We start from the raw sequence: 25,841 nt of genomic DNA on the forward strand, positions 1-25,841 counted from the left end.
ACTTGGGGTCTTCAGAATTAATTAGATTATAGTTACTATTACCAATAATAATAGGAAATTATTGATGCTGAAGAATATTAGAACCAACATCTGGAGCAAGTCAGGTTATCCAGCCCCGATATATTTCCAAATGTGGAATTGATCAATGATTCTTTCTCTGGCCCTTTGGTCTTGCTAGATCAGGGGTCTTCAAACTTGGCCCTTTTATGACTTGTGGACAAGTCATAAAAGGGCCAAGTTTGAAGACCCCTGTGCTAGACTGTTGAAAAAGCAGGTTGTCTCAACTAAGAGTGGACAAGGACCATGTCTAACTTTCTGGGTAGAAAGAGGACCATAATATAGATGGGACCTCATCACACATACACAGCTCTAGGGTATAAATGGAAGGTGCTTTCATTGTTATTGTTTGATGCCTCAGTAGGTGGCAGTGCTTTACCAACTTTGACTTGTCTTGGGAAGCTAAGGAGGATCAGCCTTGTTAGTACTTGAATCAGCACTTTATCTCCAGACTTGTTGGAAAATGGAGAAGAGCAGGAGCAACAGCAGACCACTTTCATAACACAAAGTCAAGAAAAAGGCATGAATGTAGTTACCAAAATCTCAACTCATTTTTACACTTATACCTTATTCAAGAACCTGCATGCAGTTTTCCTCTGTTTCCCTGGCTGGAACAATATATTCGTCATGGACAGAGATGGTTCTGAGAATCACAAATAGAGAAATCATGGTTTGCATAACGTGAATCTGCGGTTACCTACCTTCTATTCTAGACATTACTTTATTCTAGACAATATTTCATTCTGGATCCCCTTGCTGGGTCAATTTCTATTCTGTCTCAATGTCTATGGAGATTCTCAATTGTCGAGGTCATGGTTGTCCCAAAGGTGCTTTTCCAAAAAGCAACTGGACTTTCTTGTTTTTTTCCTTGAAAATGTTTTTCCTCTCATGGACTTGGATGAGAAGTGAAATGTTTTCAAGGAAAAAAAAAACAGGAAAGTCCAGTTGCCTTTTGGAAAAGCACCTTTGGGACATTCATGTCTCAAGAAAAAACAGACAACAAAGGTGGTGAAATATGTTGGTTAGAAATCAGAGAGGGGGGCTACAGGCCATGTCAGCATTCAGGATAATACATAGTGCCATTGTGTCTGGTGTCAGCTGAGATTTCCAATCATTCCCTTTTCCGGCCCTGGAGAAAGGGAATATTTCATTCTTGTCTCTGATGTGGATTTCACAGCACAGTGCATTAAATGTCTCTTTGCTTTCCTGCAAACCATTCACCAGATGGTATACAGGAATTGTCCCATAAGACAAATTAATTTTGCACTAATTGTAGCTCAGAAAACTGGTAGTACATAATATTTCCCACGCATATTGAGAAGAGAAATTGCATGCACCTATTCAGCTGGGTTCTTTTTTTAACTATGTGGCTATGTGCTTCAGTTGGGAAAATGATCAGGCAGTGCAAAAAAGCTAAATAAGATTATAATGCATAGTTTCTTTTACTGAAAATGGTCTCTTGGACCCAATGAACAAACCCTCCTGAAAAAGACCAAAAATGTTAGACCTTTTCACTTTCGCTCATGTGAAATGGATTGGGCTCAGAAGCAGTGATGTCATAATAATCCTTTCCAGCTAAAAAAACAAACCTATCCTGTATCTAGCCAAAATAATTCTGTTGTCACAAACTGATCACAGGTAATCCTTAACTTATAATCATTTGTTTAATGACTGTTCAAAGTTACAACAGCACTGAAAAAAGTGAATTATGACCATTTTTCACACTATTGCAACATCCCCATGCTCACATGATCAAAATTTGGATGCTTAGCAACTGGGATGTATTTTGACAGTTGCAGTGTCCCAGAGTCATGTGATCACCTTTTGCAACCTTCTGATAAGCAAAGTCAATGGGGAAGGCAGATTGATTTAACCATTGTGTTAGTAACTTAACAACTGTAGTGATTTAAGAACTGTGGCAAGAAAGGTAGTAAAATGGTGCAAAGTTCACTTAACGACTGTCTTAGCAACAGAAATTTTGGGGACAATTGTGGTCATAAGTCAAGGACTATCTGTGTACAAGACCAATTTTCTATTCTGTGTCATATTTATAATATGAATTATGCTGGGTTTTGTGCAATTGAGGTTATACAACTTTCTGGATGAAATTTGGCTCTCAGGGAGCCAGCATACAGCTTATAAAACTGCAATGGAAAACTCAAGTATGAGATCCAAATGTCTAAAAGCCAGAGGTTTATTTAATATTTTAGGGGATGGAGGTAGTTGAGGCAGGGGGCAGAGGTTGGCTAGAGTTCAGCATACTGGGGCCCAGAAGAAAAATAAGGATAATAAGCAACACGAAGTTATGAAACAGGAAAGCACTCACACACAGGAATTGCCATTCTGGAGTGCATTAAAGCGAAGCAAGAGAGACAACCAATGAAAAGTGGTGGGCACAGTCAACACGGCATTCAGATAACTGGGGATTTTCCAGTGTGGGCTGCCCTATCAGAAAAACAAACAGAACGGAAACAATACATAGAAAAGATTTAGACGCCAGGAAATGGGCTGTGTCACTGGGCAGCAAACTGATGTTGGTTTTGTTCCTTTTTAAGAGCAGGGAAATGAATCTGCGTCCTGTGGTTCATTCCAACACAGTGATTCCATCCATCAGTGCAACAGTGGATGCAGGTGTTAAGAGAATGTGTGTCAAAAGTTTCGTGATAAAATATTCTACAGAAGAGAAAGGGAAAGAACATTTAGCAATTAAGGTGGCAGGTACATCCTTACTAGTTCTGAGGACAATTTTGTTTGATTCACCTCCCTTTGTCCCCAACAGTGGAAACTCAGAAGCAGAAACAGCAGAATACACTTACAGTACATTAACTGTTTTGTATAGTAAAGGTATGCTGACTTACGGATCATAAACTCATGGGATTTTCCCCCAATTTCTTTTAAAAAGCCATCAAGCCTAACATCTCTCACTGCACCTTATAGTAGCAAAAATCCTCTTTGCTTTTTTGTTGTGTTGCTGATTTTGTTTGTCAAAAGTCAGTCTCGGACTCCTGCAAGTCCCTACAGTTTTCTAGGCAACATTTTCAGAAGTGGTTGGCCACTGCCATTCCTAGGGCTGAGAAAGTGAGACTGGCCCAAGGTCACCCAGTTTGCTTTGTGCCTAAGGCAGGACAGTCTCCTGGTTTCTAGCCTGGTGCTTTAACCACTGCCAAACTGATTCTCTTTGTTAGGCATTGGTTAATGAATACTTTATTTTTGGCTGTCCTAAATTAGGATGGCAGAGATGCCAAAATAACTGAAATAGCATATGCTACTATATAATTCAACTGGAGAATGGTAAATAAATTAACAAAACTCTTATATAAGGATGGCCTCTGAATTATTCTTCTGCTCAGTAACTATCTGCATTCACCCTCTTCCAAATTAGAGATGGAATCTTGACTTTAGATTCATATCCTGCTTTGTACCCGAGGAATCTCCACAGGTAAAAGGGGAAGAAAACTAAACCCCATAAAGAAACATAGAAGAAGCTTTGTTTGGCTTTAAGAAGTGGTGCAAAATAGCTCTCTTCAAATACTTGAAAGATGGTCTTGTACATGATCAATACCAGTTTGTTCTTGTTGCAGAATTAGGACACAAAATAATGGAAAAGAAGATTTGACTGAAAAAACTTCCTCATAGTAAGACAAGAATGGAGGAGGTCTCTCATTCACTGAATGCATTCGAGCAGAGGATGAACGCAACATCTGAGACACTTTAATTTGGATTCCTGCACTATATAAGAGGTTAGATTCAAAGGCCATATCTAATTCAAGTCCAAGGAAATTGCAGCAGCTGATTAAATTAACCTGCCAAACTCACTCTGGTTTCTTAGCCTGTGTAGGAATCTTTCTGTGGTCTCTTCTGCCCTCTATCGGTTATCTTAGCAAATCTTTTTGTATTGTATTAAGAAGCTGGAAGTTGCTTAAAATATATTAGTGATTATTTTCAGAGAAATGATTTTATAATCCTTTTGATTCCTTTGGCAAGGCCTGCAGCTGCATTAACTTTAATCTGGGCTTGGTCTTGAAACAGAGAACTATACTATAGGTATCAGGTAAACAATTGCATGCCAGCCAGGTTAAGTATTGTATCTGCACAGTTTCTCCATTGGAAGAGACATTCTGCTTAGAGTCTACTGCTATTGCCAGCCTTCCCAGGTAGATCAGATAGGAAACATGACCAGATGAGTAATTCTACTTTATTGCAAGGCTATATTAACAGATATATTAATCTTGATAGTACAAATCTCCAGCTGTCTTTTTTACAGCCTTAGAAATTACCGAAGTTCACTTCTGAATTTCTTTTTTCCCCATTAGAAGTAGTCCTCAACTTACAACCATCATTTAGTGACCATTCAAAATTACAATGGTGCTGAAAAAGATGACTTATAAACTGATCTTCGCACTTATGACTGTTGCAGCATCTGCATGATCACATGATCAAAATGTGGGCACTTGGCAACCAGCATGTATTTACAATGGGTGCAGCATTCCCGGGTCTTGTAATTACCATCTGCAATCTTCCCAGACAGCTTCCAGCAAAGTCAGTGAGAGAATGCCAGATTCACTTAATGACCACATGATTTACTTAACAACTGCTGTGATTCACTTTATAATTCTGGCAAAAAAGTTGTAAAATTGGATTCAAGTCACTTAACAACCACCTTGCTAAACCATGGACTTCTTGTCCCCATTGTCATAATAAGTCGATGACTACCTGTATGAAGCTTCAGGCTGTACAGGTAGTCCTCAACTTACAACAATTCATTTAGTGACCATTCAAAGTTACAACATCTCTGAAAAAGTGACTTATGACCATTTTTCAGACTTACAACCATTGCAGCATCCCCATGATCATGTGATCAAAATTCAGATATTTGGCAACTGATTCATACTTATGACCATTGCTGTGTCCCAAGGTCATGTGGTCAACTTTTGCAACCTTTTGACAAGCAAAGTCAATGGGGAGGCCAGATTCACTTAACAACCTGGTTACTAACTTATCAACTGCAGTGATTCATTTAACAACTGTGGCAGGAAAAGTCATAAAATGGGGCAAAACTCGCTTAACAAATGTCTCACTTAACAGCAGAAAGTTTGGGGTCAATTGTGGTCATAAGTTGAGGACTACCTATATTCTCTCTTATCTGATCATTTCTAGGTAGCATCTCTTCTCCCCCTCTCAATCTCATCTCCTAAGATAATTTCCATACATACCATTATATCTATACTGGAATCCAGTCTGGAAAGAGCTAGTACAGAACATGGAAAGACCATCCAGGTTAAAAACTTCAAAGAGGGAATGAATTTCTGTCTTTATTAAATTACACCCAGCCTATTCTTCAGGATCTCAAGATAACACACACAAAGCTCCAGCCTCCTTCTAGGTCAGTGGTTCTCAACCTGTGGGTTGGGACCCCATTTGGGGTCGAATAACCATTTCATGGGGGTCGCCAAACCGTGCTGTCTGCCATTTTTTTCCCTTTTCCCTAGCTGTCCTACTCCCTCTTATTGGTGGCCACACCCACTTGGGGGTCACTACAACATGGGGAACTGTATTATGGGGTCACGGCATTAGAAAGGCTGAGAATCACTGTTCTAGGTAAATCTTGCCATTCTTCTTGAACTTTCATAATTTTTTTCCCATTCCTTATCCACCTTGGAATTTTCAATTGCTATTTACTCCACCAACTGATCACTGAGTAAGATAACCAGTCTTCATTTCTACATGACTGGTATGGTTTGATCTTACAACAATCTGGAGTTGAGGATAGATTTGCTCTTCCACTCAAGAAGCATTCTGAGAATTCAGAGTAAAAATTAAATCCCATTAAAGCTTTGACCTTTTTTTCTTTTTATAGCTGCATGAACTGTGCTTTCCCAATGATCAAGACAGTGTTACAGTCTCACTTGGAAAAAGAAATACCTTGCAATTAAGCAGACATCAAAATGGAAAGTTGAGCCATTTCTTCCAGAGACAAGGAAAAATATATTTATGCTTTTGGAAAACGTGTGCACTCACGCTGGATATGTTGTATCAGAATTCTGTCTGTTTATATTTAAATTTGAAGAGAAGCAGAAATGTTATAATCTCTTATTTAAAAAGGGCAAGTGCTGAGGATTTAAGGAACACTTGTCAACCGCATTCTTTATGCATAATAGACAGGAGGCTGGCACAGGAACAAGGCTGAAGATATTTTAAAGGTTATTTAGTCTGACCCTACTCATGCACAAAATTTACTGCTGTAGCACCTTTTGACCTGTGTCATCTAGTACAGGGCTTTTCAACCAGTGGTATGGGTATCACCTGTGGTACATTGGCACCTGGCAGGTGGTATGCGACCATCCTACAAAAGTGGTAGCGGGGGAGGGGAATGAGCTGAACTGGTGGCAACACCGCACAAGCCTGAGCAAGAGATGGCTGGAGCTGCAGGGCTGTCAGGGCTCAGTGGAAGCGCCAGGATCAGTGCCGCTTTCCAGCTGATCGGCACTTCTTCGGGACTGTCAGGGCTCAGTGGAAGCATCAGGATCAGCGACAGGCTCCAGCTGGAGCTCAGCACTGATCCTGGCGCTTCTGCTGAGCCCAGAAGAAGCGCCGATCAGCTAGAATGTTGTAGCATTTCCAGGGTCTTGTGATTTACATTCAGATGCTTGGTAACTGATTTATTTATTTATTTATTAATAAAATTTATATGCCGCCCAATCCCTAGGGACTCAGGGCGGCGTAAAAAATTAAAACAAAAAATATAACAATAAAAATGAGTGCATTCATACAGCATGTCCCAATCATGTCACGGCCCCCCCGGGGACATCAACCCCAGGCCTGCCGGAACAGGCCTGATTCATATTTATGATGGTCACAGTGTCCCAGGGTCATGTGAAGTGACCAAAACCTGCTGCAACCACCCAGCAGATGGGAGGAATAAAAACCAAACACCCCCCCCCACCCCCGTTGCCAATCCTCAACAGAAATGCTCACAACAATGAAAACCTTGGACAAGAGGAAGAGTGCCACCGGGTGGGCAGGCAGGTGTCTTGCTCGGCTGTGGCTTTGGGGACACTTTTTTCAGTGCCATTGTAACTTCGAACAGTCACTAAGCGAACTGTTGTAAGTCGAGGACTACCTGTACTTCATCACTTTTTCCCTTTTGGGGGGGTCATCAAGTTTTTGACACCTTGCTGGGCGACTGGTGGTACTCGGATATTGCCATATCCTAAAAGCGATACAATGGGTGAAAAGATTGAAAAGCCCTGGCATAGACCAGTCCAGGCTATTGCCTGAACAATAACTCAATCAAATCACTTTTTTCCTTTTTTTTTTTGGGTCATCAAGTTTTTGACACCTTTCTAGGCAACGGGTGGTACTCTGATGTTGCCATATCCTAAAAGTGATACAATGGGTGAAAAGGTTGAAAAGCCCTGATCTAGTATTAGTATAATCCTCCTGGGGATCTGTCTAAACGTAGATCTAAACAAATAGCAGTGAATTACACAATTGGAGATGCGTGGAATTTATTCTTGCAAGCCAATTGACTAGGATCCTATCAAAATTAAATCATATTTAAAAATACAGTTCTGCACTGATCTTTCTTGAGAGTCGGTTCCACTGAACTTTATTATTTCTAAGTTAGGGTTAAGTTAGAACTGCGCTGTTAACAACAAAACTCAACCAAAGTGAATTACTTTTAACTTCTCAAGTTTGTTCCACTGGGAGAACTAAATAACTGTTTACATTTCTTAAATGGTCTGTATTACTCTTATCCATGTATCAGTCCTAATACAACTGGGTGTACCAATAAAGAAGAATATTTGTAGCTGAGGATTGAAATGAGAGGTCCTAGGTACTCTCTGAACTTGGTTGTTTTCTTGCAGACATTGCATTACCCAAACTATTGCACTGATGATGTTATCTAGTTTGCGTAATGAAACTTCTGTAAGAAAACAAACAAGCTCAGAGAGTACCAAGGACCCTTCACAACTTAGGTGTATTGGATCAGATCTATATATTTAATTTTGATTTATTTATTTGTATCTTATCTTTATTATTTTTACAAATAACTCAAGGTGCCACACATATGCAACACAACTTCTCTTATTGTCCCCACAACAGTCCTGTGAGTAGGTTGGGCTGAGAGAGAGTGACTGGCCCAAAGTCACCCAGCTGGCTTTCATCATTGAACTCAGTCTCCCTCTTTCTAGTCTGATGCCTTAACTACTAGGCCAAACTGGCTGCTTATGAACACTTTTTGCTAAGGTTCTAGCAAAGTTGGTGAAGTCAGTTCTCACCCAGAGCCAAAATAGAGATGTTAATAAGGAACAGATGTTCAGTTTCTCCTGCTGAAATGAGATATCCTCCTAGTCCTTTGGAAAGTCAGTCTGGTGCAGCTTAAAACAGGAAGACCATGAGTTCTGATTTTACCTTAGGTACACTGTCAGCCGGGTGACCTTGGGCCAGTCACTCTCTCTCAGCCCTAGGAAGAAGGTAATGGCAAATCACTTCTGAAATCCTGCCAAGAAAATTGTGAGGACTCATCCAGACAGTCATGAGCAGTCAATACTGATTCAAAGATACATACTCATCACCTAGTCCTTTAAATAGAATTAAGTGGAAGAAAGCAATGTAAGAAAACTGAGGATTGAATACATTTGGAGCACTTGGCAACTGGCTCACCTTTATGGCTATTTGCAATGACTTACAGTCAGATGATCATGATTTTTTTTTCTGGCATTTATTTCCCGTTTCTGGAAAAATAATGCCCCCATGGATAAAATGGATTCACTTAATGAGTGCAATGTTCACTTAACAATCACGGTGTTCACTTAACCACTATGGCAAAAAAGGTCATAAAATCGAGCACAGTCACATGATATGTGTCTCGTAATTCAGGGCTTAAGTCAAGGACTACCTGTTTATGAGGTTTTGGACCACACACAAGTACAACATCATTCTACTATTGACTCTTTTCAGAGTTCATGTGAAAAAAAGATGCTGCTGCAATTAAGCCCAAAATTTCTGTTATTAAGCAAGACAGCTATTAAGTGAGTTTTGCTCCATTTTACAACTTTCCTTGCCACAGTTGTTAAGTGAATCAGTGCAGTTGTTATGTTAGTAAAATGGTTGTTAAGTGAACCTGGCTTCCCCATTGACTTTGCTTGTCATAAGGTCATAAATCACCATCACATGACCCTGGGACACTGCAACAGTCATAAATATGAATCAGTTGCCAAGTGTCCAAATTTTAATCACAGGACCATGGGGATGCTACAATGGTCTTAAGTGTAAAAAATGGTCCTAAGTCACTTTTTTCAGTGCTGTTGTAACTTTGAACAGTCACTAAATGAACTTTTGTAAGTTGAGGACTATCTGTATAATCTTTAAAGTAGCCAGCTTTTTTTTTTTTACAGAAGACTAAAAAAGACACAGCTGCTTTAATATATACCAAAGACTTACTGTATTCATGCAGGTTCTGTCTGAAGTACTTCTGAGTCATTTCCAAAGCATGCACAGCCTTAATTTAAAAAGATTGTGAAACCCTGTAAATAAACCAAGAGACTTCTACTGAACCATATTTTCTTGGTTTAGCTAAACTAGAATATAATATCTTTCCGTTTTGGAATAAAGTAACACATAATGTTGAGTAGAAGTTGCTTTTCAATTCCAGTTGGTCATGAAGCTAATAGTCACATTTTCTTGGTTATATCAGAATTGGATCAAAATTCTGCTCTCCGACTGAATTGCAGAAATGAAGAATGAAGGAATTATGTGTGCTGAACAAATAGTTGTGCCTCATCATAAAGAGAGTGGTTAAGGCTTCAGGCTAGAAACTAGAAGATCATTCTAGTCCTGCCTTAGGCATGAAGTCAGCTGGGTGACTTTGAGCCAGTCACACTTTCTCAGCCACAGGAAGGAGGCAATAGAAAAACACTTTTGAAATCTTACCAAGAAAATTGCAGGGACTTGTCCAGGCAGTTGCCAGGAATTAACACTGACTCGAAGGCCAATAATAATAACTATTATTATTATTATTATTAATTTGTTATACTATGATTAACTATTGCCCAAGGTCTTAAAACTAATGAAAGGAGTTCCAGTATAATGGGGGAAGCTATGTAATTGAATGCTAATTTAATTAGCAATGGTAATAGCACTTAGACTAATATACCACCTCATAGTGCTTTACAGCACTCTCTAAGCATTTTACAGAGTCAGCATATTGTCCCCAACAATCTGGGTCCTCATTTTACCGACCTCAGAAGGATGAAAGGTTGAGTCAATCTTGAGCTGGTCAGAATCGAACTGCTGGCAGTTGGCAGAATTAGCCTGCAGTACAGAATTCTAACCACTGTGCGCTCACGGTTCTTCGCTAATCATCAATGATTGTACCAAACATTTAATTTGGGTAGTAAAGCTTTTTTCCTAGGTTTATTGTACATCACTGGTATCAAGAAGGATAGTGATGGTACCAAAATGAGCGAGATGGTGGATTCAGAATTGTGAGGCAAGCTCCAACTCCTTTGTACACATTGGCAACATATATAACAGGATTTGCATTGCTAAATCTGTCTTTTTGTCTGCTTTGATCTCACTGAATCATAAACAGATGGACTAGGATGTGACAACATACAGGTAGTGCTTGATTTACAATCACAATTGAGCCCAACATATCTGTTGCTAAGTGAGACATTTGTTAAATGAATTTTGCCCCATTTTACAACCTTTCTTGCCACATTTGTTAAGTGAATCTGGCTTCCCCATTGACTTTGCTTATCAGAAGGTCACGAAAGGTAATCACATGACCCTGGGACACTGCAACCATCATAAATGTAAACCAGTTGCCAAGTGTCCCAGTTTTACTCATGTAACCACGAGGATGCTGCAATAATTTTAAGTATGAAAAATAGTCATGAGTCACTTTTTCCAGTGCTGTTGTAACTTTGAACGGTCACTAAATGAACTGTTGTAAGTTGAGGACTACCTGTACTAAAACAAACCAAGCCTAAGATAAATCCTAAATAAGAGCATCAGCTAGGATTAGTTAAATGCGTTGTGTGAACAGAGTTTCAAGTTACGTTTAGAAGTAGGAAGACATTGCATTAATAACTTGAAGAACACTGCACACTATTCTGGATCTAATTTCGTATTAATGCTAACCATAACATGGGAATAAACCATGACTGTTGAGCTTCACAGAACATGTGAAACCAAAACCAAATAAATCACATGATGTCATAATATATGAAACCAGCCTCTACTTCATGATTTAACAGTAGGATGAAGGAATGAATTATGCCATGGTGTTAAGCAGATGCTACAAAACAAACAAACAAACCTCTCATTGAGATGAAACAGACTAGTAGAAGTGGGAGGATTTTTTAAAAAAAAACTAAAACATGTGATACCAAAAAGAATTTATAACCTTATTTAGGCAAGTATTATTAGGCTAAAAATTTCCATTAATGGATCTAGCAAGAATTCAGCCTGATCTTTTGATAGATGAGAATGAGATTTCTCTGTAGTAATTTATGAGATCCTGACAAATATAAATATCTGACATCCATAAAACTGAAGATTCTCTTCCTGATAGAACAGTGTATTATTGTTTTAAAAAAGGGATTTATAACTTTGCTCCTAGTTATGAACCTAGTTGCAAATAATTTAAAAGATCAGAATGAAACCAGCTGAAAATCCGATTTTCTAAAGAGTTGGGGTTTTCACGATTCCTTCCTGTTCAGTCAAATGTTTTATTTTTCTATTGTCTTAAAAGGTGCCTTCTGAAGAATAGGCAACATACAGGATGAATCTACGGCTGTAAAGCTTTGAAACTTCATCACAGCCACTGTTTGGCCATGGTTTAATAATTGACTCTCAAAGTCAGCATCAAGTTGCCTGTCCACAGGAGTATTAGGAAGTGATGCCATCTTCTTGGTATCACATATTTTAGTTTTTGAAATCCACCCAGTTCTACAAGTCTGTTTCATCTCAATGAGTTTTCTGTAGCATCTGCTTAATATCATGGCATGATTTCTACCTCCATAACATTGCACAGCGCAAAGGATGGAGGATATTATTAGCTAAAACTCTAGGCAGGAGGTTGAAAAAAATCAATAGGTGGTAGAGCTGGATTGGAAGACAGACAAGCTTGATCTCTCACCTATGATTAAGCAATAGCAGCAGAACTCATAAAGAACACCAGGTAAGAAGGCAAGGCTACACCAGGAAGTGATGTTCTCCTGAAAGCTTTTACAAGATTGTTATGAGGAAATAGAATAAACATTTCAAACAATTTCACATTGGAAGACCCAAAGTGATTTTGCAAAGGTGAGAAAGTTTAGCTGAAACACTACTCCGTCAGCTACCTGGTATAAGCATAGAATAGAAATCAGTAGTAAATGCTCTCCAGGTTAAACCCAGGTTTTGAGAGATGCTTGCTAACTCTCTAATGATGAACTAGAAAGATTTATATGAGCCGAGGTGGCGCAGCAGTTAGGGTGCAGTACTGCAGGCCACTTTAGCTGACTGTGTTCAGCAGGTCAGCGGTTCAAATCTCACCGGCTCAAGGTTGACTCAGCCTTCCATCCTTCCGGGGTAGGTAAAATGAGGACCCAGATTGTTGGGGGCAATGTAAAATATATATATACATTGCTTACTGGTATACACTGCTTAGAGAGTGCTTGGACTTAAAGCGGTATATAAGTCTCATAAATAAATAAATTTGGACTCATTACCAAATCCATTTAAGCCTCTCAACTTGCACAAGATTTCTTTGAAAAATAATTGCCAAGACAGGGTTAGATTATCTTGTGTGCCTTGCTGTCCATTGGTGACCTGAGGGACAGTCTCATGGCATTTGAGCAGCTAAAACAGGTTTGATGTGAGGAACTTTGCTCAAGAGCAGTACAGTCCTATGGAACTTGTTACCACAAGATACAGGAGAGAAAAATTTGGAAGATGATATAAAGAATTCTGTCAACAATTAAAGATAGATGGGAAGGCATCTAATAATTCATCCTAATACTCAGAAATACATTAAAGTAATAAAAGGATTAGCATAATATCTTTTGAACTAACAAATACTTGGAATTTGACCACTGGACAACTTAAATGGATTCTCTATGCCCTTATTATGGCCAAAGGATTGATACTGCAGCATTGGAAAGAATAACTATATATAGAATTGTAACTGTCTACTACTACAATAAGGAAATCAACCCTGGCTATCCTTCAGAAGGATAGATACTAAAGGTGAAGCTCAAATACTTTGGCCATCAAATGAGAAGAGAGGACTCATTTAAAAAGACCCTGATATTGGGAAAGATTGAAGGCAAAAGGAGAAGGAGATGGCAGGGGATGAGATGGTTAGATAGCGTTATCGATGCAATGAACATGAATTTGGACAAACTCTGGGAGATAGTGGAGGATGGGGTGGGGTATGTGTGTGCTGTGATCCATGGAATCGCAAAGAGTTGGACATGACTTAACATCTGAACAACAGCAATAATATACTTTTTTTTCTTTGTTGAATTTTAACTTTAAAAAACTTTCTATTTGTTTTTCTTTTCTTTGACAATGCTTGTATTTTTATTTTTGTGTGTTTTTTCCATTTCTCTGTCATTATTTTAAAGCAATTTAAAAAAAGAATAACACAGATATTTCACTGTTAGTGTCATGGTTCCGACAGACAGAGACAAATAAAGCAGAACTCCAAGGCTTGAAAATTCCTTAAAGAACATGTTTATTAATTACTATCGGCACGGTCAAGAACGAAAGCAAATCTGGACACACAAGCAACAATTTCCCAATACAAAGTTAAATGTCCCACCCATAAAAGCTATGTAAGCAATTATGTTCCCCAATATGATTATTTGGTGGGCTTTTAATGCAACGCCTAGTCCCTAGTCTCAGGAGCTGCCGATGACCTTGGTTCCCACGGGACAAAAGATTATTTTGACTAGCGAAGCACCTGGGCAACCCCCCTCCCTCCGTTCTATGTGGCAACCTAGAAGGAAAATGACTGCAGCCATGCACATTTGTAGAGTTGACAGTTGGTTTAAGCCAAGTCTCTCAGCCTTTCCCCACTGCTAATTTGTTGTTGATTTATCCTTGAGCAGCCTAAAATTATACAAAGGTAACATTTGCTGTTTCCATTGCCAATCCCTATTCTGTTCTTATGGTGTTCCTTGCCACTAGGCAATAAATCAATCAGAATAGAACTGGAAGGGAGCTTGGAGGTCTTCTATTCCAACTCCCTGTTCAAGCAGATGACCCTATACCATTTCAGACAAATGGCTGTCCAATCTCTTCTTAAAAACCTCCAGTGATGAAGCACCCACAATGACTGAAGGCAAGCTGTTCCAGTGCTTAATTTTCACACTGCCAGGAAGTTTAACCTTAATTCCAGGTTGATTCTTTCTTTGATTAGTTTCCATCCATTGTTTCTTGTCTTGCCTTCTGGTGCTTTGAAAAATAAGTTGACCCCCCCCCCCTCCTCTTTGTGGCAGCCTCTCAAATACTGGATTACTGCTATCATGTCCCCCCTAGTCCTTCTTTTCTCTAGAGAAGCCAAACCCAAATTCTGCAACCGTTCTTCATATTTTTAGTCTCCAGGTCTTTAATCATCTTATTTATTTATTTATTTATTTATTTATAAGATTTATATACCACTTTAAGTGCAAGCACTCTCTAAGCGGTGTACACCAGTAAGCAATGTATATATATATTTACATTGCCCCCAACAATCTGGGTCCTCATTTTACCTACCCCGGAAGGATGGAAGGCTGAGTCAACCTTGAGCCGGTGAGATTTGATCCGCTGACCTGCTGAACACAGTCAGCTAAAGTGGCCTGCAGTACTGCACTCTAACTGCTGCGCCACCTCGGCTCTTCTCTGCACTTTTTCCAAAGTTTCAACATCTTTTTTGTAATGTGATGACCAAACCTGGATGCGGTATTCCAGGTGTGCCCTTACTAAGATTTTATAAAGTGGTACTAATAGTTCACTTGATTTTGATTCTATGTCTCTGTTTATACAAACTAAGGTTGTATTAGCTTTTTTGGCTGCCGCTGCACATTGCTGACACATTTTTAAGTGATCATCCACTAGGACTTCAAGGTTCCTCTCACAGTGACTGCTTTTGTTTTTGTTTTGTTTTTCATTTTGAGGCATCCAGATTAAGAGACTGTGAGAAGCAGCCAGAGAAGAAAACCAGTGGATGTAAGAAGAAGCAAACCAGCCCTCAGCTGAAAGGACATGGAAAACAAAAACATTTCAAAACTTTGCCTTAGATGCTTGCTAGAAATCTGCTTGGGAATTTTCAAGACTGTTGTCAAGTCCCATATAATTGGCAAACCTCAAACAAAAAGCAAATAGATTTCAGAGTGGCACCTTTAATACTAGTAAAGTTGATATAGTCAAAGGCCAAAAACCTCCCTTGCGGAAACATATTTTTAGAAATTGACTAATTAAGTGATTATGTAGTCATCCAATCAGCCTTAGGCAAGGAAGGCCCACTTCTATATCCTCAAGTGCCACCTCATTCTTTAAACAAGGGCTCGGTAATCAGGATTATAGCTGTTCTGTTCTGTGCGTTGGTAAGGCACTGAGACGAGACAGGAGTAACAACAGTTGCTACTTTATTAAAGTTTTAACAGAACCTCAACAGAACACCACAAAATGGCACAGATCCCTTTTATACCCTTTTGCAGAGACAGCGTCAGCCAATAAATGCAACGTATTTTCCTGCTTTGCGCGTGCGCAATAAGCTGGAGACAGCCTGTCTGGCCCGGGCAGCCACGTGGTCTGCCCGGGTCTCTCTGCAGCTTCCTGCACCTGCTCTGTCAATCACAGGCCCAGGACATAACACCCCTCCCCTCTTAGTTCAAAAAAACATACACTACTATTTTTAACTACTACAAGGTTACCCTTTTGAGCGTGTTCTTATTTCTAGGGAAACCTTAGGTCTGCCAGTTTACTGACAGGAACCTCACATAATCTTGTAAAAACTTTGGATGGCCTCTGACCTGCTCCGAGCATTTCGGAACTGCTGCAAGTGCTCGGTCTGCAAGATCACCTGCCAGGCTCACCAGACCAGGACTTTGAGGCCCAGTTGATACAGGCGAAACTGCATCTTGCTGACTGGCCTGGTCCGGTAAGCCCAGACCAGAGTTCCTTGGTGGGGTGGAATTCCCCAGGTCCGCAAAAGACCCCTGTTGGGAGCACTGTCCTGTAGGCACAAGGCCTGCAGTAGAAGTGGCATGAAAAGCCAGTTGCGTGCAATGTCCCATGCACCCAGTGCCAGAGTCAGGAGCCGCCTCGTTGGCAAAACCCCTATTTGCAGAATGCAAATGGTGATCGTGGTCCTCCCCCCCCCCCCGAGAGCAGAGTCAGGAGCAGCAGGGTGACTAGGTAGCCTCCATCGCAGCTGGTCAATGTGCCAACGCAGCACGCAATCATCTTCCAAGGCCACTTCATATGACAATGACCCAGTAACCTTGCAGACCACTGCTGTCACCCAGAGATGTCCTGGTCCATAGTTCCTTGTCCAAACTGGATCGCCCACCTGTAGTCTCCTAGGTGCCTGCGGCTGTGACACCTGTGAAGCTACCCGGTCTGAATGCAACCTGTCCAATTTGGTAATGAGATGGCAACCCCAGCGAAGTTCAGCTGGGCTCTTGCCTTTAGCTGTGCAAGGTGTGGTGTGGTGGCAAAGGAGAAAATCAGCTAACCTGTGATGCCAGCTCCCGTGAGCCTCTTCAAGGCGTCTTTGGTTGTGCACACCATGTACTCAGCTTGGCTGTTGGAAGCCAGATGAAAGGGTGCCGAAGTAGCATGATGAATCGAATTCACCGAAGAGGTGAATTGAGGTCCATTGTCAGAGACAAGGATATCTGTCAGCCCATGAGAGGTGAAGATCCCTCTCAGCACCTGGATGGTCCTGGCAGTAGTCGTCGTGGACACTGGAACTAGCCATTTAGAGTGACTATCCACAACAACGAGAAAGAATTTTCCCGAAAGGGGCCAGCATAGTTGATATGAACCCTCGACCAAAGAGCATGTGTGTCCTCCCACCTATGTACAGGAGACTGTGGCATTTCAGGCCTGGACTGTTGGCAAATGTGGCACCCTTGGACCTGGACCTCAATCTCCTTATCAAGCCCAGGCCACCAATGATAACTGTGTGCAAGTGCCTTCATCCGGACTATTCCCTGATGTCCCTCATGCAGAGACTGCAAGACTCTAGTCTTCAATGAGGTTGGGATCACTATCCTGCTACCCCACAGGACACATCCCTTAAAGGTGGAAAGCTCATGCTTCCTTTTCCAGAAACTCTGGAAATTGGTGCCAGGACATGTGTCAGGCCATCCTGACAGCACCCATGTCAACACGCGTGTTAGCATGTGATCAGTGGCTGTTTCTGCAGCCACATCCCCTGCATTGAGGGGAGACTCAGGCAAATCGTGGATAGCCAGGATGTGGTTAGCTGGAGCAGGATCAGATTCTACCAGCTGTAGAGGCAACCTACTAAGGCCATCTGCATGGCCCATTTCCTTGCCTGGTTTGTGAACCAGGGAGTAGTCATATGCAGAAAGCAAAATTGACCACCTTAGCACTCTAGGAGAAATTATGTGTGGGGTTCGCTTGTTCGTTGTGAACAACCCTAGCAATGGCTTATGGTCTGTAAAGACCGTGAAGTGGCAACCATACAAAAAGTCATGGAACTTTTTTATGCCAGCCACTATGGCCAAGGCTTCTCTATCTGCGCATAATTACGCTCAGCAGAAGACAGAGATCTTGAATAGTATGCTACAGGAACTTGAGTTCCATCAGCCTTGAGGTGACTTAAGACAGCCCCAATCCCATAAGGGGATGCATCGCAGGCTATACACACTGGCAGCTGCTCATTGAAATGAGCAAGAACAGCATTTGAAGACAACAATGTCTTGACCTCAGCAAAACTCCTTTCATGGACTTGTGTCTACTCCCATGGAGCCTGTTTGTCCAAGAGCTGGTGTAACGGCTCTGCCACTGCAGCTTTGTGGTGGAGGAAGAAATGGTAAAAATTTAGAAGCCAAGGAAGGCTTGAAGCTCGCTCTTCGACTTGGGACTTGGGTCCTGCTGAATTGCTTTGAGCTTAGATTCAACAGGACAGATGCCTTTGGCATCTATGCGAAACCCCAGGAATTCAGTGGAAGTTACTCCAATTTTGCATTTTTCCTGCTTAAGCTTCAGCCCCGCTTTGCAGAAATGCAGCAAAACGGACTGAAGCCTTTCAGTCAGGTTTTCGAGTGATTCCCCTGCAATGAGGACATAATCCAAATAAGGGCAAACTCCCTGAATGTTACGGAGCATACGCTCTACCACGCTTTGAAAAATGCCAGGGGCTACATTTCAGCCTTCTGACTTTGAAAGCTCCTCGGTGTGTTACGATGGTCTGGGCTTCAGCTGTTGCATCATCCACCAGTAGCTGTTGATAGGCCTGAGCCAAATTGTGTTTGGCAAAAACTCGGCCTCCTTTAAGTGAGGCCAAAATGTGGCTCACCACAGGCACCGGATAAGAGTGCTGCTGTAACGCTTTGTTTAGTGTGCATTTATAGTCAGCACAAATGCGAACTTCCCCATTGGCCTTGAGTGGCGTGACAATGGGTGTTTCCCAGGGACTGCTATCCACAGGTTCCAAAATACCTTGCTGTAGCAGTTTATCCAGCTCGGCATTAATCTTTTGCTTAAGCGCAAAAGGCACCCAATGAGGCTTAATCCTAATCGGTGCAATGGACGGATCTAACCGCAAAGCAATTGGACGTCCCTTGTACGACCCCAGTTCTGGGCTAAACATATCAGCAAACTCCTTGCAAACTTCTGCAAGGCCTGCCGTTTGCAAGCTGTGTAACCCAGTCACTTGAATCCCAAGTGCCTCGAACCAATCGAGTCCGATTAGATTTGTGCGGTCACCCTCAACCACGACGATGTCCAGAAACCCCTCAAAATGCTTACGCTGCACTGTGAGCATGGCCTCCCCTTTCACACTGACTCGGGAATTCTGGAAGTCAGTTAAAGCCAGTTAAAATCCGCTCCTATAGCAGATCTGCTTGAGGGTTTTCTGGGAAATGATTGACAGAGCTGAACCCGTGTCCAGCTCCATTGGTAAGGAGACCTCCTGCAATTTGACATCAAGACGCAGCTTCTTTTTTAATGGCCAGTGAGCCCGTTCTCAAAACGCTCCTGCGGGATATGCAGAAACCCACCCTATTTTGGCTAGGGACCCTGATACCTTTCCGAGGCAACTCTTCCAATGGACGGTCTTTCTTGTGACCCAAACAGACGGTGGCTATGTGGCCTTGCTGGCCACATGCCTGGCAAGTAACAGAGCGAAAATGGCAGTCGGAGCGCTTGTGGCGTCCTCCACATCCGAAACACTGATGGAATAGAACTGCTTTGTCAGCTTGCTCTTGGGGCCTTCTCTCTGCTGGCTGCTGTAGACGGTAACCTCATTGTCAGAATCCAGTTCGGATACCTCTCGAGCAACCTCTTGATGGACTGAGCCTGAACTTGTAGGGTTCTTGGAAAGCCACAAGGCCTTAACAGCTCCACCCGCAGCCTGTCTGGCCCGGGCAGACCTCTCTGTAGCTTCCTGCACCTGCTCTGTCAATCACAGGCCCAGGACATAACAATAGCAGTAGCACTTAGACTTATATATTGCTCCATAGTGCTTTACAGTTTACAGTGTCAGCATATTTCCCCCAATCTGGGTCCTCATTTTACTGACTTCAGAAGGATGGAAGGCTGAATCAACCTTGAGCTGGTGAGAATAAAACTGCTGGCAGCCAGCAGAATTAGCCTGCAATACTGCATTCTAATGCATTCTATGTCTATACATATTGTTACAACAACTTTCAAGTTAGCATGACTTTGAATGAGCAATTATGGCTACAATGCTGCAAAATTACAAAGAGTCCCTAGAAGGCAGCAAAGAAATACAGAACATTCTAATTTTTTTTGCAATATTAGTCTCTATGTTGATGGAAGCCCATAAGAGTCTGGTAGGTCCTAATGGAGGCCATAATCTTCTAAAACGGGATTTCCTAAACTTGGCAACTTTAAGACACATGGACCTCAACTCCCAGAATTCCCCAACCAGCATTACTAAGGAAGTCCATGTGTCTTAAAGTTGCTAAGGTTGGGAAATCCTGTTCTAAAACCAATATGTACATCATTGGATCTACTATAATCCTAGAAACACTTTTGCAGTCCCATAATTATGCCTGGAATATAAAAAAGTATTGTTTTGATGAATGGCTCAAATATTTCAAACAGATTCTCTAAAAATCCATACAGACAGTAACACTCTTGTATGAATTGCAGCATTCAAACAAGCGAAAGTATTACTAGGTAATCAGTGTACCAAAGCTAGTTACTCTTTTGTCTACATATATAACACTAGTTACAATATTTGGCAATCTTGAAAGATTTGAAAGCCATGTTTTTTTAAATTATTACTTAATCTGATAAATGTTAGGAATGTACGGGGCTGTTTTAATCAAAATAACTCTTTTTCTGCAGAGTGAAAATGTTCATTATAAGCACATAATAGAGAATAGTATTTTATATAGGTGGAGAAGCACTACAGGTTCTTGCAGTACACCCTGAATTGTGCAAGGCACCAATGTTCCTTCACCTTATATCCCCTATAAAAACAAAACTACAGCTGCCACGACTTTCTGTCTGCTAGCTCCCTTTGATGAAAAGGTTTGTGCCCTCACATCTGGCTAGGTCAATGTTTGAATGAATACCAGGTCCCACCTTTTGTCCTGACAACAGATGTATAAACATTTCTCAGATGAATGGGAGGTGAGTGAAAGGCTATAATTCTTCAAAACGCTTCAGGAAGAATTTGTAGCTATGCTTCTGAATTTGATTTATATTGCTTTTTTTGTTTTTCTATGTCTGCAATGCATACCATTGCTGAGACCATATTTTAAATTCAGCTCAAGTATTCCAAATAAAAGCCTTGATAGTTTGGATGCAATATATGATTTCCAAGTTCCTTTGGTGAAACTGCCAAAAATTTAACATATACAGTATAATTATATGTTAGAATTATAATATCAAATTATATTATCTAAGGGGCTGCGATAAAGAAGAAGGGGGTCAACCTATTTTCCAAAACGTCTGAAGGTAGGACAAGAAGCAATGGATGGAAACTAATCAAGGAAAGAAGCAACCTAGAATTAAGGAGAAATTTCCTGATAGTTGGAACGACTTGCCTTCAAAAGTTTTAGGTGCTCCAAAACTGGAGGTTTTTAAGAAGAGACTAGACAACCATTTATCTAGAGTGGTATAGGATTTTCTGCCTGAGTAGGAGGTTGGATTAGAACAGTGGTTCTCAACCTGTAGGTCGGGACCCCATTTGGGGTCGAACAACCATTTCATGGGGGTCGCCAAACAACGCAGTCCGCCATTTTTTCCCCTTTTCCTTAGCTGTGCTACTCCCTTTTATTCTATTGCCTTTTGAAAGCCAATAGAATAGACTCTCTTGAATAGAGTCTAATTCTATTGGCTTTCAAAAGCCAATAGGAATTGTCCAGGCTGTCTCTGCCCTGCTGAGCCCGCCAAAAGTCCCATTCTGCAAACGGTGTTGCACAAGTTGAATAGTCCTCGACTTACGACCGGTTGAGTAGTCCTCGACTTATGACTGGTTGGGGGTCGCAGCATTAAAAAGGTTGAGAACCACTGGACTAGAAGATCTCCGAGGTTCCTTCCAATTCTGTTATTCTATTATATTACAGGCCCGTCGTAAACAATACTGGTAGTCCTCAACTTACAACCATTTATTTATCCACTGTTCATGTTACAATAAAAAGTATAACTTATGACTGGTCCTAAGTTGCAGCATCCCCATGTCATCATTCCCAGCTGGCTTCTGACAGGCAAAGTCAAGGGGGAGTAGCTGGATTGGCTTAATGACCACATCATTCATTTAACAACCACAGTGATTCACTCAATAATAACAAAACAGATCATATAATTGGGCACAACTCACTTAACTGCCTTGCTTAGCAAGGGGAATCCTTATCCCAATTGTGGTCATAAGTCAAGGATTACTTGTATCCGCTATATCAGGGGTCCCCAACCCCTGGTCCGTGAACCAGTACTGGGCTGCGGCATGCCAGCAACTGGTCCGCACAAACAAGCAAAGCCCCATCCATGGGGTGCAGGCAGCACACAAACCCACGCCCTCTCCGGTCCACGGAAAAACCTCTCTCCACATAACTGGTCCCTGATGCCCAAAAGGTTGGAAACCTCTGCACTATATCATGCACACTCACGCTTTGGTATTTTTTTTCCTCTCCTATACCATCTCTATCCAGAGCTATAGGAAGATGAGGGGACAAAATCTCCTAGCATCCAGATCTAAGACAATGAAGACTTTTCAAGCATAGAGAGAAGAAAGTGGAATTAGGATCAAGCAATGACCTTATTATCGTGAACCATTTCATGCAGTATGAACAATAAATGACTGTCCGGAAAAAACACGGATATGAACTTGTTCTGCGTGACTAGTTTAACTTCTGCACATTGTGCTAAGGCTGTATCATGGTTTGTTCACTTCTAACCTGTAGGATGTGAAAAGTACCTACATTTCACTCCCCGATTGCTTCATTCTAAAACTTCCATTAAGCAGAAGTTTCTACACAGTCGGTTGGATTTGCTGGAGACTTTAGCACAAGGCAACTGATTTTGTAAAATGCTCTTTTAAAGCCGAGGGGCTGTATTGCTTCTGGGAGCAGCTTTTAAGAGGCCCTTTCCTTAGAGATCAAAGAGAAGCAATCTTCTGAAATGTTTTAAAACCCTAATGGCTTACCAGGTCACGCGAGTCATTGTGATTTGAAATCATGGTTTAGCATGTGTAGCTGTGATTTATTCATCAAGCCACGATAAGCAACTCCCACACTTTGGCAGTATTTGAACGACAAAGACCAGGCTGGTAGATAATGGCAGCAGCAGCAATTTAAATTAGCACACGGTTCATTCTCAGGATGAATAATGATGGTAGGTTTGGGGCAGAATGGAGAAAAATAGATAAAATCAGGAGTAATCGGTTTTCATGCAATTATAAAACAAATGGATCCCAAATTAGAAAAAGGAACAGAGAGGCGAAAAACACTGTAATAGCGCATATTCTTCTGGGCATCCTAACAGTATACTATCGGGAGGCTTGGACCGTCTTCCCCACATTTTGCAAAACACCTCCTTTTTAGTCCTTTCCTTTCTCTGCTCCCTATTGAGATCCTGTTAAGTTAGAACAATTAATCAATGGAACAACCTGCCTCCAGAAGCGGTAAATGCTCCAACACTGGAAGTTTTTAAAAAGAGATGGACAGCCATTTGTCTGAAATGGTATAGTGTTTCCTACCTGAGCAGGGGTTTGGACTAGATGATCTCCAAGGTCCCTTCCAACATTATTATTATTATTATTATTATTATTATTATTGATCATCGCACCATCAGCCAGATGTTCGGACTGGATTTGGCATTTTGTCTACCTATCGAGTCCTTACCCAGGACCTGGGATAGGCAGATGTGGATGTTTGATGGTATTACAGATATCGTCGCAGGATGGAAGCAGTTCCTAATAAGGCCGCCTTTTGCAATTGACTAATAGCGAATTTGTCAATGCCAATGGTGTTCAAGTGGTGCTCCAGTTGTTTTGGGATTGCACCCAAGGAGCCTATTACTATTGGTACTACCCTTGCTTGCTTTTGCCACAGTCTTTCTATTTCTATTTGTAGGTCTTTGTATTTTGTTATCTTCTCCAGTTCTTTCTCTTCTATTCTGCTGTCTCCAGGCACTGCCACGTCCACTATCCAGACTTTTTTGTCTTTCTTATTGACAATTGTTAAGTCTGGGGTATTATGTTGCAGGTGCTTGTCTGTTTGAATTCTGAATCCCAGAGCAGTTTAATTTTATCATTTTCTCTGACTTTCTCTATTTTATGATCCCACCAGTTTTTGCTTACAGGCAAATGATATTTTTGCAGATCTTCCAATGCACCATTGTTGCTACTTTGTCATGCCGCTGCTTGTAGTCAGTCTGTGCAATCTTCTTGCAACAGCTTACCAAGTGGTCCACTGTTTCTTCAGCTTCTTTGCATAGGCGGCACTTACTGTCTGTTGCTGTCTTCTCAATTTTGACTTTATATGCATTTGTCCTTAAGGCTTGGTCTTGTGCAGCCAGAATTAGTCCCTCGGTCTCTTTCTTCAATTTTCCTGCTCTTAGCCATTGCCAGGTCTTGTTATTATCTGCTTTCCCAGCTATTTTTTTAATGTATTGGCCATGTAGTGCTTTGTCTTCCCATGCCTCTATTCTGTTCTTCATTTGGTCTTTCTTGTAGGCCAGTTTGGTCTCTCCAGTAGTCAGTAAGCCTTCCTGATATACTAATTTCAGTGCATCTTCATCATTGTTCTTCAGATATTCTTCCAAAGCCATTTTTTCTTCTTCAACCATCTGATGTACTTGTAGCATTCCACGCCCACCTATTTGCCTTGGTAGATAAAGTCTATCAATGTCACTGCGTGGATGAAGGGCATGATTCATTGTCATTATTTTTCTGGTCTGCCTATCCATTGCTTTTAGTTCTGCTTGAGTCCAGTCCACTATTCCAGCTGTGTACCTAATGACTGGGATTGCCCAGGTGTTGATTGCCTTTATGGTATTTCCTCCATTGAGTTTGGACTTTAAGATCTTCTTCACTCTCTTGATGTATTCACCTCTAATCTTTTTCTTGACTTCAGTGTGCTTGATGTTGTCAGCTTGAAGGATACCCAAGTATTTGTAGTAATCTTCCTCATCCAGACTCTTAATGTTATTTTCGTGGGGCATCTTGATTCCTTCAGTTTTCACTACTTTTCCTTGTTTGATAGTAAGTGTGGCACATTTGTCCAAGCCAAACTCCATAGCAATATCTTGGCTATATATACAGACAGTGTTGAGCAGCAATTCTATTTCAGATGATGTTTTTCCATACAGCTTCAGATCATCCATGTAAAGGAGATGGGATAGTCTGGTAGATGTTTTTGATGTTTGATAGCCATGTCCTGAGTTATTCAGTATTATTGACAGAGGAAACAGCGCAATAACAAATAGTAATGGTGACAATGAATCTCCTTGAAATATTCCTCTCTTGATATTAACTTCCCCCAGTCTCTCACCATTGATCTGCAACTGTGTCTTCCATTGTGCCATCGATCTTTGCACAAATTTTGTGATGTTTCTACTGACTCCTGTTATTTCTAGGCACTTGATTATCCAGTCATGTGGCAGAGAGTCAAATGCCTTTTTGTAGTCAATCCATGCCACATTCAGGTTGGTCTTCCTTTTCTTGCAGGAAAATATTATTATTATTATTATTTCGCTACAGGCGCGGGAGAAATAATATTACACACCTGGAATTCCCCTCAGCGGCCCCAAACAGATTTCCCCACCAATACCCCAACGCGCAAGCGCGCTCCTGAGAGTCCACCGGCTCGTCAGGTGCGGGCGCGCGGCTTTGGTGCTTTTTTTCCGCACCTGTTCCTGCGCCTCCGGCGCGCGCGCCTCCCGTGGCCGCTCTCCCCCCCCCCCCACTCTCTCGCTCTCTCTCTCTCTCGGGGCGAGGCGAGGCGAGGCGCGGCGAGGCGAGGCAGGGGGCGGCGCACCCCGCTTACCTTGGCGTGTCACGTGGGCGCTTTCTGGCCAAGGGGGTGGGCTTTTGCTTGTCAGAGGTGTCGGGGAGGGACGTCGAGGGAGGGGTGTGT

The 25,841-nt window shown here is 41.5% G+C and overlaps 1 long non-coding RNA gene across 1 annotated transcript; it reads right to left on the reverse strand.

The window, feature by feature from the left end:
- Positions 1–283: 283 nt before the first annotated feature.
- On the reverse strand, positions 284–25,826 carry LOC120314698. Its single transcript, XR_005558507.1, has 3 exons — positions 25,752–25,826; positions 9,505–9,587; positions 284–700 (listed from the first exon to the last, which is right to left on the reverse strand). It is a non-coding gene; the product is annotated as an uncharacterized LOC120314698 (long non-coding RNA).
- Between the last annotated feature and the right edge of the window lie 15 nt (positions 25,827–25,841).

Source organism: Crotalus tigris, unplaced genomic scaffold, assembly GCF_016545835.1.
Source record: "Crotalus tigris isolate CLP2741 ecotype Arizona unplaced genomic scaffold, ASM1654583v1 scf7180000018975.1359446, whole genome shotgun sequence".
NCBI lineage: Eukaryota > Metazoa > Chordata > Lepidosauria > Squamata > Viperidae > Crotalus > Crotalus tigris.